Genomic DNA, 17999 nt, shown 5'->3' on the forward strand with positions numbered 1-17999 from the left:
TAATGACTCCAGTGCATTCCCTAAACTTTGGGTTCAGGGCTTTGTCACTATTCGCCAATAGAAGGCTATGTAGAAGACCTGGCCTGATGAAGTGAACGGAGGTGGCGTAGCGCTCTAATAAATGGCTCTGGTTCTTACATAGCAGGCTCCATCTCTGATGGTTTCTTTTGGCTCCAGAAGATTCCATTTCATGCCCAAAGGGGCTTCCTCCCTTGCACAGGTGTTGTTGTGGCTGGTGAATCCTTGGACGTCTGCTGGAGTGCTTTGGTTTCTTGTGGTGATTTCTGTAACATATTTTAACTAGGGGTTGTCCTTAGTCTGATCCCTACCCTTCGAGCTGTTCGGCATGGTTGGACCTGCCAGGAGCTTAGGTCTCTGGGTCACTGGGATAACACAAGCTCCTCCACCAACGACAAGGTGACAACCCATGAGAGGAGAACCCGATTTAGTCGTTGCCAATTCCCTATTGTCCCCAAGTGTCCTTCGGTCCCTGTTGCTGGCACCACCACCTCCACAGCTGGGGAGGTATAAACTACTGTGTGCATCCTCCCATACACACTTGCCAGTAGCTTCTGCGGTGCAGCAAAAAGGACGGTCACCTGATCCATCGCCAGCTTAAGTTCCCACCCGTAAACACGGCCAATTGTGTTTGATGGAGCGCCAGGCCAAGCTGGAGGCACCGCTTTTGCTGCTGGGTGTTGAACCCAGCTGTGGTGGTGGGAGAGTGTTTTACCTCTACCTCACCCAGACGCCCCATAGACAGACAGACGCCGCTAAACCAGTGGTGGAAAAAGTACTCAAATGTTTCACTTAAGTAAAAGTATCAATACTGCAATGTAGAAGTACTCTGTTACAAGTAAAAGTCCTGAATTAAAAAAAATTACTTGAGTAAAGTACAAAAGTATTGGTATCAAAATGTACTTAAAGTACCAAAAGTAAAAGTACTAAAATGTTTGAAAATTATTATAATTAATTACATTTTCAAATAGCCTAGGTATAAAATAGGGCTAAAGTGGTTAATGTATGTTTTATAATGTAATAATTTATGTCTGCAAAGTAACGTTAAAGTTTTCAAATAATTGTAGTGGAGTAAAAGTACAATATTTGCCTTTGAGATGTAGTGGAGTAGAAGTAAAAGTATAGACAATTGGAAATACTCCAGTAAAGTAAAAGTACCTCAAAATTGTATTTAAGTACAGTACTTGAGTAAATCTACTTAGTTACTTTACACCACTGCGCTAAACGCTACCTAGAGCCTGGCCCTGCAAGTCGCCAAGGCCAGTGATCACAACGGTGAAGGGTGGCTCAAGCTAGCCCGCCAGACGCGAGGCCAACTGACTGGTGAAAGATGAAACCTACCGCTGAGTAGCACAGAGGACAGACAAAAGAAGAGGCTGCAGCTACGTTCAGTCAGTAGAAACGGGTCAACATACATACGATAGATAGACAGACATACATTCTATTTTTTTTTTTTTGTTCTTTTTGTGCATTTTTTAGTTATATAAAGTTAAAGTCGGCCAACAGAAAAAAAAGAGAGAAGTTTCTCTGGGAGGGCTAATGCATGCAGAGGAACATGTAAACCTTCCCAGATTCACTTCCTGCTGAACAGGTGCCCAACCAACCCCATAATGAATTAGATAAGATAGACAGACATTTGTTTTGATGTATTTTTCCTTAACAACGATTTCTTTTGTGTTATCCTTTTAGCCTTAATGACTGACTGTACCTCGTTTACATTCCTGACTAATACATTATTCAATCAATCAACCACCACCCCTTAATCCATTAAGACCGGGAACGCATCAGTGTCATTTTAAGATTTATTTGGGCTAATCAAAAGTAGCAGATCTACAAGCTCATAGGAGCTTGTAGATCTGCTATTTTTGAAATGCAAATCTTTGAATATAAATACATTTTTCACTCAAATATTTTCTTCTGGGGGTCTCTGGAACAACATATTTTGAGTTGTGTGGGGGGGGGGGGGGGGGGGTCCGCGGACAAATACATATCATTTTGGGGGTCCTTGACATGAAAACAGTTTCAGAACCACTGATATTATAGCAACATAGGTTTTTCTCGAAAAAAAAATGCTAGGATTTAGAAGACATTTGTAGAATCCCCCAGAAGCAAAGATTGGAGTAAAAAAATGTATATATTTTCACGATTTAAAAGAAATAGCAGATCTACAAGCTCATAGCGCGGCACTCGGTGCCACGCTATGAGCTTGTAGATCTGATATTTTTGAATAGCCAAAGAACTCATTTGCAATGATTACTTACAATGATTCAAGATGTATCCAGGGGTGGTTCAACAGGTCCGTTAATGTCGCCCTGGATGCTGGATCTGTGACGAGACAATGGTTCAAGCACTCCAGGCCCCCTGAAAAGATAGAATTAAAGGTTAGTGAAACGGTGTGTGTGTGTGTGTGTGTGTGTGTGTGTGTGTGTGTGTGTGTGTGTGTGTGTGTGTGTGTGTGTGTGTGTGTGTGTGTGTGTGTGTGTGTACGTACTGCGGGTGCATCTACAGGATGAGAAACATGAAAACACGATGAGCTTTTACTGCATTTTGAACAACACAACTCACCAATTAAGGAAGGCTGGAAGAGGGTTGCAGACAGCAGCACCATCTCTGGTGTGGTGTAGAAACTGGTGGTGCTCTCCTGAGTGTACAGTAGAATGAGTACATTGAGAGAGAACACATTTTGTTAGTCGTGTTCTTAAAAAGAGCCGTACAGGTGATATGCCCCATAATGAATTAGATAAGATAGACATTTGTTTTGTTGTATTTTTCCTTAACAACCATTTCTCTTGTGTTATCCTTTTAGCCTTAATGACTGACTGTACCTCGTTTACATTCCTGACATCGTTTACATTCCTGACTAATAAATTATTCAATCAAAAACAGAAGAAAAGTTATCAACCACCACCCCTTAAGCCATTAAGACCGGGAACGCATCAGTGTCAAGATTTATTTGGGTTATTCAAAGATTTTTGAAAAATAAAGTTGTGAAAATGTGTGCAAATCTTTGAATATATATACATTTTTAACTCAAATATTTGCTTCTGGGAGTCTCTGGAACAACATATTTTGAGATGGGGGTGGGGGGGGGGGGGGTCCGCAGACAAATACATATCATTTTGGGGGTCCTTGACATGAAAACAGTTTGAGAACCACTGATATTATAGCAACATACTGTAAGTTTAAAAAAATGTAGAAGACATTTGTAGAATCCCCCAGAAGCGTTAGAAAATGTATATATATTTTCACGATTAAAAAAAAAATTATGAGCTTGTAGATCTGCTATTTTTGAATAGCCTAAGAACTCTAAAAATGACACACAGATGCGTTCCCGGTCTTCATGGGTTAACTTAACCTTGAACCAGACTAAGTAAACAATCAATATGGAAACATTATAACAAACTACAAACAATGGGAGCAGCTGTGTGCCCCAGGGGCGAGGCGCGCAGGCCCACTAGTGTGTGGACACGGCGGTAATTAGAGTTATTATTTACAATGATCATTTGCAATGATAATTTGCAATGATTACTTACAATGATTCAAGACTTATCCAGGGGTGGTTCAACAGGTCCGTTAATGTCGCCCTGGATGCTGGATCTGTGACGAGACAATGGTTCAAAAAGTCCTGGCCACCTGAAAAGATATAATTAAGTTAGTGAAACGGTGTGTGTGTGTGTGTGTGTGTGTGTGTGTGTGTACTGTAGGTGAGAGAGAGTGACAAAGAGACTGTGTGAAAGCAAGTATGTTTGCATACATCCATACGCAGTCTAAATGTAACAGTTAGAGTGTAAAAATGGGTGAGTGTGGCTCCATTTGTGCAATAATTCATAGTTTATTTTATCAAATACTTTATGAGTCAGAAATGTAAACAGCACGTGGTACAGTAAGACATTAAAGCTTAAAGGATAAGTGAAAATAAATAAAAGGAAGTATTTTGCTGTGTACTTGAGTGTGTGTATGTCTTACATTGGGACAGCAGAGCAGTGCTCATCTCTGGCACTTGGAAGCTGTAATCGTAATCGTTGTCGAAGACGAAGGGAAAGCATCCAAACGAGATGACGTGCATCACCACTCCAAGTTGCCACACGGTGTAGGGGACTGCCCTGTAGCGCGGCTTCAGGGCGTTTTTTTCTCCAAAGAACTCTGGAGGGAAGTAATGCGGGGTTCCTAGAATTCACACAGAGAGAAAGAAAGGGTAAGAGCAAGTGAGAACAAACAAGCAGGCATTGCAACCTTATGTTATGCCCATACAATGTCCAGAGCAGACAGAGGCGGAAATGGTCAAACAAGAATTTTGTGGGAGGGAAGCCAGTCTGTGTTTTTTGTCACTGCACTGGCAACTCCTACAGGTTGATCAAGGACGCCTGTCAGCAGGCATGTTGAACTGTGAGGAATAGGGTGGTTCCTCCACACACACACTACGTCCTCCCGCGTGAAAAGAAGCGGCAGGCTTCAGAAAATTACATTTTCTATGAATTGAGTACAAAGGACCCCAATGGAAACAAACCATAGTTGGATTAAAATCCTTTTAGCAGAATTTGTATTGAACTGTACTTTCCTGTGCTTTTTTTTTGCAAACTGCTAATAAAGTATTCAATCAAAAAAGGCAATTCCATGTGTATAGGAGGAGGTGTGATATCATCCCTTGGACCAACCAGTCCAACAACCAACCAGTAGGGGTCAGCAGTGACAAGATTACACACAAGTAAGTGTGTGACTGTGGTGATATCAGGGAATTGCCATAAGACTGTATTGGCAGATAATGGGGAAAGTTGGCATACAAAAAAGAAAAAGACAAAACAATATTGTACCAGCCGGGTCGGTATATTCCTCATCTGTCTCGGTGCAGCTACAGCCAAAGTCTATGACCCTGACTACTGGACCCTGAGAGCCTGTCTGCAAGATTATGTTCTCCAGCTTGATGTCCCTGTGAACAACACCTTTCTGATGGAACTCCGTCAGTGCGTCCACTAGCTGCTTTATTATGGTCTGAGGGAGAGAGAGAGAGAGAGAGAGAGAGGACCAGGGGATATGACAGAGAAAGACATGTTATGAGACTGTTTGAAATGACATAGTACCCCCCCAACACACACACACACACAGGTTCCATCTAATTGTTTCCACCCAGTTTTTTCCATCCATCCATCCATCCTCTTACCTTAGCCTCATGCTCCGGCCGGCTGACTCCTCTTTCCAGCATGTATTTAAACAGGTCCATGGAGGGGACGGGTCTCTCCAGGACCACCTGCTGACCCAGGTCAACCCAGTCCAGCAGGGTGACGGCTGCAGACTCACCAACCGAGGTCCCTGCTACAAGTCTCTGCAGCAACACCTCCGTGGGAATCCTGAGCAGGTTCCCGTTCACAGTCTGAAGTCACAGTAACAAAGACTCTATTGCATAATTATCTACTAGTATATGGCCATGACAGTGACTGGTTTCAGGTAAATGTATTGTCTAGAATAGATTCTCCCACATAATATGGGGAGAGACACTATATTATAGAGAAGAACTGGTGAACATTTCTATTTTTTTCGCCACCTTGAGGAGAGAGACACAAATATATCATTCATGGATTCATCGATGATAGGTCAATAAATAAGGTGTGTGTGTGTGTGTGTGTGTGTGTGTGTGTGTGTGTGTGTGTGTGTGTGTGTGTGTGTGTGTGTGTGTGTGTGTGTGTGTGTGTGTGTGTGTGTGTGTGTGTGTGTGTGTGTGTGTGTTACTTACAGGCAGGCTGTCAGCTCTACGGTAGCCTCCAAAGACGGTCCCAAAGCCTCCTTCCCCCAAAGGCTCTTGTTGGACATATTTATATGGCAAACATATATCTAAAAGAGCTAAACAGACAAAAAAAATACAAGTTCAATCAATTAGCGATTATTCAATCGATTACTTTCTCGATGAATCAAATCGTGTTTTTTTTGCACACATCTGTGTCCTGTGAAAATAACAGATCTAAAAGCTCATAACACATCACAATGTGACGCGTTACGACCTTGTAGATAGAAACCTTTTATTATATCCAAATCATTTTGATCTTCTTTTGAAACGTTTAACCTATAATTACATGCCCAAAATAGGGATCGATTATTAATAGATTATTTTATTAAAGTATCCATTATAAAAACAATTATACAAGCGATTACTTGGATTAAGTGTTGTGCCTTTACATTCCACTGCATAGCTTACCTTTAATGGAAGGATCCATCTCTGTTAAGGCCAAATGGACACCACTGGAGTCTGGCCTGTGGTTGGCGGTGTGGAAACTGGTGGTGCTCTCCTGAGTGTACAGTAGAATGAGTAGATTGAGAGATAACATTTTTGTTAGTCGTGTTCTTAAAAAGAGCCGTACAGATGATAAACAAGCGAAATATCATGTTAATTCTGTTTCAGTTAGTTCTTCAGAGGATGATCAAGTTCACTCAGAAGTAACAGGATTATTGGGTTTGTTGCTCATAAACATTTTTACACAACACAGCAGTATGATGCAAAAGAAAATGTCCCCAAGCCCACCTGGTGGCTCCGACAGCAGGTCCATGCCTTGCGAATCCCACGGATCCGAGTTCGAATCCACCTGGCAACTCTAGCAAGTCTTTTCTTGCTCCGTCCTCTCTCCTCTCTCTGTCCTACGGGCATCTCTGCTGTCTCCTCTCTCTGCCCTAGGATCTAAATAAAGGATAAAAATTACAAAAATGAACTCCTAACAGCTCATGCAACTTAAGTAGGAAAGTTCAGTTCAAGTCCTTCTGGTGTTAAATATATTACATTATTTCAGTGTGAATGTTAAAACATTGTAAATCGTACAAAATTAGGATTAACACAGTATTTAAAAAACTAGAAGTCCCACTAATGAAACGAAATGGGTGGATATATGCCATGTCCAAAACTGTTACTTTTCAGAATTCTAATTAGAAAATATCAAAAGTAGCAGATCTACAAGCTCAAAACGCGTTGCTTCGTGCCGCGTTTCGAGCTTGTAGATCTGCTACTTTTGATGCTTTGTAAAATAGTAAGTTAGAATAGGGAGATAAGAGGTTTCTACCCGACAGCAATGAAGAGCAAAGCAAGCAAATACATACAAAACGTAAAACATTCATATTAAAGTGCTACAGTGCAACACTGTACACTTACATGCATGTCTGGAACGTTCTCCACAAGGAACTGTGGAAACATACCTATCACACAAACAAGTACAAAAAGTAATTGATTAGTTGATCGATATATTAACCGATCTAAATTTTAGTAATCATATAAGTTAGTGATTCATCATGTAAACATTTGTAAAATGTACTGCAACTTCACCAAATGCTTGTCTTTCTTGTATATTATTAAATAGAAAATAAATTTGTGGGTAAACATATCCCAATTTATTTTAAACAAATAACAGGTGATTATCATTAAATTACAACAATGGCCAATAAGCTGCCCTAATAGCATATACGTTCAATAATATTTAGCAGAAATATCTAACTGTGAGCTTGTAGATCGGCTATTTTTAGTGACAAGATTTGGTGTAGACTCTAGACTTGTTTCCCTCTACACTGTAGAAGTACTCTGTTATAACAAATTTACTTGAGTAAAAGTATTAAAGTATTGGTATCGAAATGTACTCAAAGTACCAAAAGTAGAAAGTACTCATTATGCAGAATGTCCCATTTTACACGTTTTCAAATGTATAATTAATAATATCTAAATATTTTGAAAATAGCTGATCTACAAGCTCACAATGCATCACATCGTGACGCATTGTGAGCTTGTAGATCTGCCATTTTCAAATGGCCAAAATGTATATAGGGCTTAATGGTTAATATAGGTTTTGTAATAATCAAAATCTACAAAGTAACTAAAGTTTTCAAATAATTGTAGTGGAGTAAAAGCACAATTTGCCTCTGAGATGTAGTGGAGTAGAAGTGAAAGTATTGAAAATACTCCATTTAAATATAAATACCTCAAAATTGTACTTAAGTATAGTACTTGAGTAAATGTACTTAGTACTTAGTTTACACCACGGGTTGCAACGCGTTGCGCGCGCGCATTAGGGCCCCTAAATTTTGCAGTTTAGGGCCCATTATCCCTTATGGGATAATTTAGGGCCCCTAAATTTTGCAGTTTAGGGCCCATTATCCCTTAACTTATTTGCCATTTTTTACTATAAAAAAATTTGCAAAATGTTGCATTATTATTATTTTTTTAATTAATTAATCATTATTTTTGCCCTCAAAACATTAAGTCGGGTGCCCCATTTTATGGTGGAATTGTTTTGGCGACCCCACACTTTATTTATTTATTTATTTATTGTGCAATTTCAAAGTGGAAATAAAGAATATCTTAAAATAAAGCATACATTGTTGGCCTTATACATGAATATTTATTAGAAAATTAAATTAAAACAGTGATTCCTGCAGCTTTGTAAGTAAGCGTATTTTATGAATGAAATGAATATAATTCCACATTCCAATGAATTTGCCAGGAGATATAGGTGATTTTCCAAAAAAAATGTTATCTACAGGCTCATCTAATAGGTCATCATATTTTACTGTCTTCATGACAAAATATATTATATATTTTGTCAAAAATATATTATATATTTTGTCATATATAATCATCTATATCTATATAATCATAATCTATATAAGATTATAGATTATGATTATTATTATCAATATATTATAGATTATTATTAATATTTGAGCATTTTAAATATCATCTATTAAGACAACAACATTTCACTTAAAGCAAAGGTATTATAATATGTTACTCTCTACCTCCCCCTACAGGCTGGTATTATAGTATGTGACTCTCTACCTCCCCCTACAGGCTGGTATTATAGTATGTGACTCTCTACCTCCCCCTACAGGCTGGTATTATAATATGTTACTCTCTACCTCCCCCTACAGGCTGGTATTATAATATGTGACTCTCTACCTCCCCCTATAGGCTGGTATTATAATATGTAACTCTCTACCTCCCCCTACAGGCTGGTATTATAATATGTTACTCTCTACCTCCCCCTACAGGCTGGTATTATAATGTTACTCTCTACCTCCCCCTACAGGCTGCTATTATAATATGTTACTCTCTCCCTCCCCCTACAGGCTGGTATTATAATACGTTACTCTTTACCTCCCCCTACAGGCTGCTATTATAATATGTTACTCTCTACCTCCCCCTACAGGCTGCTATTATAATATGTTACTCTCTACCTACCCCTACAGGCTGGTATTATAATATGTTACTCTCTACCTCCCCCTACAGGCTGGTATTATAATATGTTACTCTCTACCTCCCCCTACAGGCTGCTATTATAATATGTTACTCTCTATCTCCCCCTACAGGCTGGTATTATAATACGTTACTCTTTACCTCCCCCTACAGGCTGCTATTATAATATGTTACTCTCTACCTCCCCCTACAGGCTGCTATTATAATATGTTACTCTCTACCTCCCCCTACAGGCTGGTATTATAATATGTTACTCTCTACCTCCCCCTACAGGCTGGTATTATAATATGTTACTCTCTACCTCCCCCTACAGGCTGCTATTATAATATGTTACTCTCTCCCTCCCCCTACAGGCTGGTATTATAATACGTTACTCTTTACCTCCCCCTACAGGCTGCTATTATAATATGTTAATCTCTACCTCCCCCTACAGGCTGCTATTATAATATGTTACTCTCTACCTCCCCCTACAGGCTGCTATTATAATATGTTACTCTCTATCTCCCCCTACAGGCTGGTATTATAATACGTTACTCTTTACCTCCCCCTACAGGCTGCTATTATAATATGTTACTCTCTACCTCCCCCTACAGGCTGCTATTATAATATGTTACTCTCTACCTCCCCCTACAGGCTGGTATTATAATATGTTACTCTACCTCCCCCTACAGGCTGGTATTATAATATGTTACTCTCTACCTCCCCCTACAGGCTGCTATTATAATATGTTACTCTCTCCCTCCCCCTACAGGCTGGTATTATAATACGTTACTCTTTACCTCCCCCTACAGGCTGCTATTATAATATGTTAATCTCTACCTCCCCCTACAGGCTGCTATTATAATATGTTACTCTCTACCTCCCCCTACAGGCTGCTATTATAATATGTTACTCTCTACCTCCCCCTACAGGCTGGTATTATAATATGTTACTCTCTACCTCCCCCTACAGGCTGCTATTATAATATGTTACTCTCTCCCTCCCCCTAAAGGCTGGTATTATAATACGTTACTCTTTACCTCCCCCTACAGGCTGCTATTATAATATGTTACTCTCTACCTCCCCCTACAGGCTGCTATTATAATATGTTACTCTCTACCTCCCCCTACAGGCTGCTATTATAATATGTTACTCTCTACCTCCCCCTACAGGCTGCTATTATAATATGTTACTCTCTACCTCCCCCTACAGGCTGGTATTATAATATGTTACTCTCTACCTCCCCCTACAGGCTGGTATTATAATATGTTACTCTCTACCTCCCCCTACAGGCTGGTAGGGCCTGTAAAAGGCCAATCAAAAAGAAGGCCATCAAATAAAACGATGATTTTTAAGTCCACAGAAATAATTAATTTAACTTGAAGTTTAAGGATGACTTAATTTTAATATAGTACAAGAATAGTGTAACTATCTGTAAAATATAACCCATTTATTTCATAAAATTATGTATTGGGTTATAGCCTATTTGTCTCAATATTTGTCACATTCAGCACTGGACTTCACTGACTGTAGGGGTCACATTAATCACATTAGAATCACAGATTAGAGATTTTATGTATTTTCCCCTATTTTCTGTATTTTTCACTATTTAAAATATAGTATTTCTTAATTCCCCCCCCCCCTCTCTCTCTGTCAAAAGTGTTGCTTGGCTTCCGCGCATTATAAACTGGAATATAGGCTTTAAATCTAACCTATCACTGGTTATGTGCAGCGTTTCACTTGATGTTGAATCTCAACCAGAGAACTGGTGTCTATCATTACCATATTGACAGAGGTGCACGCTGTGCGTCCTGACCGTCTCCACGCATCCATTCAGTAGCCTACCATCCCTACTCATGAGGCCTCCTGACTTTTGAGGCCCCAGGCGGTTGCCTAAACTTGCCTACAGTTAAGACCGCTACTGTAGTCACTTGTGAGCTTGTAGATCGGCTATTTTCAAATAGCAGTACTTGAGTACATGTACTTTACTTAGTTACTTTCCACCACTGTCAGCACTAGATTAATTACTTACCCACCTTCTGCAAAGATGAGAAAGAGAACACACATTGTTCCATAGGCCCGTTAGTCAAGGGGCCCCCAGAAATCTGTTTCCTTTCAAAACGATGCGTAGATGTATTGATACTTTTTTTGTTTGTGTATGTTGTTTGTGTTTGTTTTGTATTTTATTGCGATTTCATATCAATACAAATTAAAAAAAAAAAAGAAAAAAAAAAAGGGTTTTTTTTTTTTTTTTTTTTTTTAGGGGGGAGGTGGGGGCCCCCCTCCCTCGGGGCTCCACGCAGCTGCGTGGTATGCCTAGTGCAAATATCCGCCCAATCATACCGGGTGCACGGCAAGGAAAAGTAACATAACAATACATCTCAGTAAGAGAATACCAGCACTCACAGAAAAGTCCTTTTAAAGGCACTTTTATTTATATATATATATATATATATTTTTTTAAAGCATGGTAGTATGCTGCAGAGCAGACAGCAACCTACGCGTTTCATCGTTAAGCCTTCATCATGCAGCGTTGTGTCTCCATGGATTAAAGCTAGTTTAAATCTCAAGACTGAAAATGTGCGATTTGTGAAACCGTGTGAAAGGATCCCCACGGCACACACACTAGCGCCGATTCCTAAATAATGAATAAAATATGTACAATTAGGATGCTTTAGTAATATTGTTCCTGCTGTTCTACATACTGCCAACCATGTGAAGAAATCACAGATTCAGGCTTTAACCTTAGCTTTTATATGAAATATCCGAGTCAATTAAGTTATTATGGAAGATACTTCTTAACATATTGCTAGTTTGACCACTTCAAATGCTCTAATCATCTTACAATAACCGAAAATAACCTTTCTACAAGCTCTCAATGCGTCGCACGCATTGAGAGCTTGTAGATCGGCTATTTTTGCTGCGCGACATGCTTCCATAGAAGACATGCTGGCTTCCATGGAAAACGACTGAAATCAGTCTTGGCAACTGAGAACTTTAATCCATGTGTCTCAATGATGCAAAGCTGATGAAGGCTTAATGCCAAAATCAGCGACACAACTAACGTCCACAAACAGGCTTGCATAGCCGGTTCTAAACAACAGGCTAACGTTCACAAAACAGGCTTCTTCTGACAGTGACAAGCATATGACTATGACGACGACAACGGTAGCTAGAAGTTAACTCCAACCGTCTTGATCCAAGGCACTACAAGACGGTAATATAATATTTGACAGCTAGTTTTGTATCAATACGGCTAAAACCTCGACAATGATGACAATCAACGGTGGGTAAGGTAACACAAGCAAAATAAACAGATCAAAAACCAGCTGTTCAGCACCATGATGATGACTAACCCGGTCACCTGCACGTTATCCACAATGACTTTGTTGTAGCTTCTAAAGACATATTAACTAACTAAAACGCTACAATCAAACACATGTACAATAAGGCATTTTAAATAGCATAACAATCGACATTTCCCCCAAACCCCCCAAGGCCCGAGCATCATCAAAATGAACTCACCTATAGTTGAACGTTGGTTGAAGAAAGGCTGGTTATAAAAGGAAGAAAATACAAAAAAATCCCAAGGAAACCGGTCCAAATCTGATAAATTGTGGTCTAAAGCCTGGGCTGTGATGATCTGGTGGTCGTTGGTGATGAAAATCCTCAAGTCAGTTAACCGTTAAAGTCCTTTGAGATGATGAGTCTCGAAGGTGGGAAATGCGTGCGTTCCAAGTCAATGTCACGTAGCATCTGAGCTGGTTCGCGCCGCTGAAGAGCTTTAAACCGGCGTCTTGAGCGAGCTTATCGCTCATTGGTCAGCCATCATAACAACGGGTGCTATTGGTGCGTTCTGTTCCTGCATGTCTCGCGAGAACGGTCTGTGAAATGGCAAACCGCGCACTGGCCGTTTTTCATTGGCTGCGGCCTGCACCGAAAGCACCGTGGCCAATGAGAACAGCGTGTTTAGAACTGCTAGTCGGTCCTTGTGCCCAAGGACGGACAGGTGCGTGAAGTTGATTTTTCAAATCAAAGCAACTTTCATCTACGTCATGAAAAGTACGTTACAGTTAGAACCAGTGGTGGGAAAAGTACTCAAATGTTTTACTTAAGTAAAAGTATCAATACTGCAATGTAGAAATACTCTGTTACAAGTAAAAGTCCGGAATTAAAAATGTACTTGAGTTAAAGTACAAAAGTATTGGCATCAAAATATACTTAATAAAGTACCAAAAGTAAAGGTACTAAAATGTTTGAAAATAGCAGATCTACAAGCTCACAACATCGCTTCGCCACACAAATCAAATAGCCTATGTATAAAATAGGGCTAGCCTAAAGGGGTTAATGTTTTATAATATAATAATTTATATCTGCAAAGTAACTAGCAACTAAAGTTTTCAAATAATTGTAGTGGAGTAAAAGTACAATATTTTCCTCTGAGATGTAGTGGAGTAGAAGTAAAAGTACTGAAAATTGGAAATACTCCAGTAAAGTAAAAAATACCTCAAAATTGTACTTAAGTACAGCACTTGAGTAAATGTACTTAGTTACTTTCCACCACTGGTTACAACCAGACTAGTCTCACGTGGCCAGGCTCCCATTTTCATTCTGAGATTGTGTTATAGTTGTCTGGCTATGCGAGACTACAACCAGACAGCAGACAGCAGAGATGGAGAGATGCAGTCAAACAGTGTTTGTAACCTTATTGACCAACAGTTCTACACAACTGAGTAAGTTTGACGAATCTATACTAAATTATCAGTGGTGGAAAGTAACTAAGTACATTTACTCAAGTACAGTACAATTTTGAGGTATTTGTACTTTTTTTAGCATTTCCAATTGACAATACTTTTATTTCTACATACACTACATCTCGGTTCCAAAAGTTATTTGAAAATAGCCGATCTACAAGCTCACAACACCTGCGATGCAACTGTGAGCTTGTAGATCTGCTATTTTCAAACATTTTAGTACTTTTACTTTTGGTACTTTAAGCATATTTTGACGCCAATACTTTTGTACTTTTACTCCAGTAACATTTTGAACTTGTAACAGAGCATTTTTACATTGTGGTATTGTGTGCTACTTTTACCTAAGGAAAATATCCGAGTACTTCTTCCACCATATTAGCCTAATATTAGCCGCTAATATGCTTGTTATTATCGTGCTTAACAAAAGCAACATGTTTTCATGTTATCCTTATTGGTTTTTTTTAGCTTTTAGTTGTTTTAATGAATGCCTGAGGAAGGTGTTAGAGCTCCTGTATCTGCAGGGTGAACAGTGTGTGGTTTATTGATCTTATCTTTCCTACGCACCTGTCAGATACTTTTAATCTAGATGTGCCAAAGCTTTTTAACAGTTGTTATTTGAAATAACACATATATTGAGCAGGATACTGTCACAGAGGAGGTCTACGCCATAGAAAAAAACAGGCCTAAGGGTAGCTCTCTGGTCCATACTGTTAGAAGTACTCCTCCTTGTAACGCTATGGACCAGAGCTGGCCTACAGTAATAGAAAAATATTTCAAATAAAAACAAAATCAAAGGAAAGCAACATTCTAGTCAGACAAAGCAAAGGAGCAAACGTTAGCCTAAATAGTGGTTCAAGGGGTCCTTCCCAACAGACATAGATAATATGCAAAGCGTCATGGGTTGATGGTTTCATGGTTTCTTGTCCTGTAGGGAGTCACTTTGATGATTTAAACCATTAAGACCTGAGGCGATTCTTTAAAAAAATCTAAATCCTAACAGTTTTTGGGGAAAAAAACTACTTTTTTTAAAACGATTTTTCAAAAAAAGCAGATCTTCAAGCTCATCTATGAGCTTGTAGGTCTGCTATTTTTTAATAGCCCAAAGAAATCTAAAAATGACCGGTCTCAAATTCTCAATGGGTTAATGGAGGAGGCAGAGAGTAGTAGAGGAAGAGGTCAATTGTCACCTACCTCATCCTCTGCCTCAAACTGGGTGGAGGGTCAGTGAAATGTACAGAATGTCATGTGACATCACTTGGGCCATACCTGTGGTCTGGCATCTTTAGCCCACTGACTCCCAGTATGCTTGACATTACTGCTGACCATTTCCCAAAAGCTACTTTGATTGATTTTAGAGGAAGCCAGTGGATTCCATAAATTTCAGTACCATATAGAAATCAACTCACAGAGACTATTAGTTGATACATAATCCACCACACAAAATATCAGTGATGCAGATATTCTTTGTCAGATTGTTATTATAATAGTATTAATACCCTTTATTTCCTTTTTAAAATGAGGATTAAATTGAAACGTCGAGCTGAAAATAGTCCTTAGAGAAAAGATTGACTTACAAACTAAATTCAAATGTCCATGACTTACTAACTCACAATGATCTTTAGCAAACTCAGTTATTCCGGTAAGCTCTGTAACGTAATGACTTTTGAAAAATGTAAACAAACGCGATGAGTGTTATGAGCTTGTAGGCTATTTTCCATTACATGGGTTAGGGAAAAATGTGGAAAATGTTTAAACATTTTAACAACACAAATCTTGTACGGGGATCTCTGGCACAAAATATCTTCAGATGAGGGGTCTGCGGCCAAATACATATTAATTTGTGGGTCCTTGACATGAAAAGGATTGAGAACAACCGCTTTAACTGAATAACTGTGTAATGTTAACCTGTTTTGTTTGTGTTGTTTTATTTCCCCCATCAGGAGCACGTAGTGAAAGAAGACCTGCTCAACGCTCTGCACTGTGAATTCATCAACCGGTCAATGAGGTGGGAGTGGATGTGAACAGAGCCATCGCCCATCCTTACACCCAGAGCCTGGTCCAGTTTGTGTGCGGCCTTGGACCCAGGAAGGGCTCTCAGCTCCTCAAGGTGTGTGTGATCATTGTTCATTCATGTTATGTCAGGAAGAGCGCCTATGGGAAAAGCCTGGTTCAGATGTAATGGGGTTGTGGAGCAGGTCATGTTATGAGGGAAAGTTTGGTAAATATGCAGTTCAGTTTATGAATTCAGACACTGGCTACATGTAAGAGATTTCAGTTTCTGAACTGCATATTACTTTACCTGCCATACTGCTATATTAGTGTGCCTGGTTCTGCAGATCATCCATTTAGTTTTCTTGTGTCTTTTCAGATTCTGCAACAGAAGAACACTCGTCTGGAAAACAGGACCCAGCTGGTCACCATGTGCCACATCAACTGTGCCGGTTTCATCAAGATTGACACTGTGTCACTCGGAGACAGAACAGACTCATACATTGATGTTCTGGATGGTTCCCGGGTCCACCCGGGGACGTACGAGTTGGCTCTGAAGATGGCTACAGACGCCCTGGAGTATAACGAGTTGGCAGAGGATGCCAACCAGTCGGTGGAAGCCCTGGACGAGATCCTGGAGAACCCGGAGCATCTTAAACACTTGGACCTGGACGGCTTTGCTGAGGAGCTGGAGAGAAAGGGTTATGGCAAGAAAGGGAGCTGCAGGTACAGAGACTTAAGAGTTCCTTACAGAGTCCCCAACACATACTGTCGCATCATGAAGATCAACATCGAAAGGTTCAGCGCTGAGCTGACATGCCGCACCTCCGACCTGATGGACAAGAGCAACAAGTGGAAGCTCAGCAAGGACAGGTACTATGATTGTGACATGGAGTCCTTCAAAGATGAGGAACAACTGTGGAAGAAAGCACAGCAAAAATACAAGCGTGCAATCATCCACCACACCAACTCCCACAATGACTTTGAGCCCATGCACCAGGCAGTGGTGACCAGGGTCTGGTGACCTGGAAGGTAATATTTGTAAAAAATAATTGTATATATAGTAATAACACTGCATGCATGTATGACAATCAATGACATTTCAATAAAGCTGTTAATATGGAATCTTTAGTCTTTAAAGTATCTTTGTTAATATGGACAAATGTTGCATTATTGAAGCCCAATGAGTGATGGAGTGAGTGTATGTTGGAATGTGTATTGCATAAAAATAACAATCAGTGTATGGGTAATGAGAAATAAATAGAATCTTTATTCCTATATTTACAACAGGGAACGTGTACAGATTTTCTTATCATTCATTTAAACACGCATGAACATTGATCAAACAACAACAAACAAAACAAGGATCAGTCAGAAACATCACGTAGCCTATTGAATCCACACTGTCTGTAGTACAGTGGACAGGTTTTAAATGTTTTTCATATTAGTCAGGGGTGAGTTATGGGTGATTTACTCAAATATTCTCTAAGTGTAGCTAAAGATTTATGGGAATGTGATTGGAACTGTAGCTTCGGCCACTAACAACAATATCCAGTTCGACAAGAGGACCTACCAATAACTGTACTTCATTTGAAAGAGTGAACTAGACTGACCATGAAACAAAGACATTTCATCCAGCTTAATTGCACTCTTGACAAAATCTTGCATTTCAAACCGGTATGATTTTGCTTGAGCGAGACACACAACCCTCAACATCTTTGGAGATCAATTGGACATTTTTGTTACAGGAGAGTATTAAAACATGTGACCACGCCACCACGGAGGTTGTGGGTTCAAATCCACGTGGTGCATCCGGGCTTTGTCGAGCGTCTACACAAACACAATTGGCCTGTGCTCGGAGGAGGGAAGCCGGGCGGGGAAAGTGATATTTGTCATTGCATGTAATTAATCCTACAGGCTGGGGCGGCACCTGTAAGCAGGGAGTGTTGGGCGGGAGGAGTAGGACAAAGGCTCTACGTCCTCCTGGTGGGGGCTCCTCACTGGTAAGTGAGTCAGTAGGATACAACAGCAGTGACAAG

This window comes from Gymnoscopelus braueri, assembly GCF_963280865.1.
Source record: "Gymnoscopelus braueri genome assembly, chromosome: 12".
Taxonomy (NCBI): domain Eukaryota; kingdom Metazoa; phylum Chordata; class Actinopteri; order Myctophiformes; family Myctophidae; genus Gymnoscopelus; species Gymnoscopelus braueri.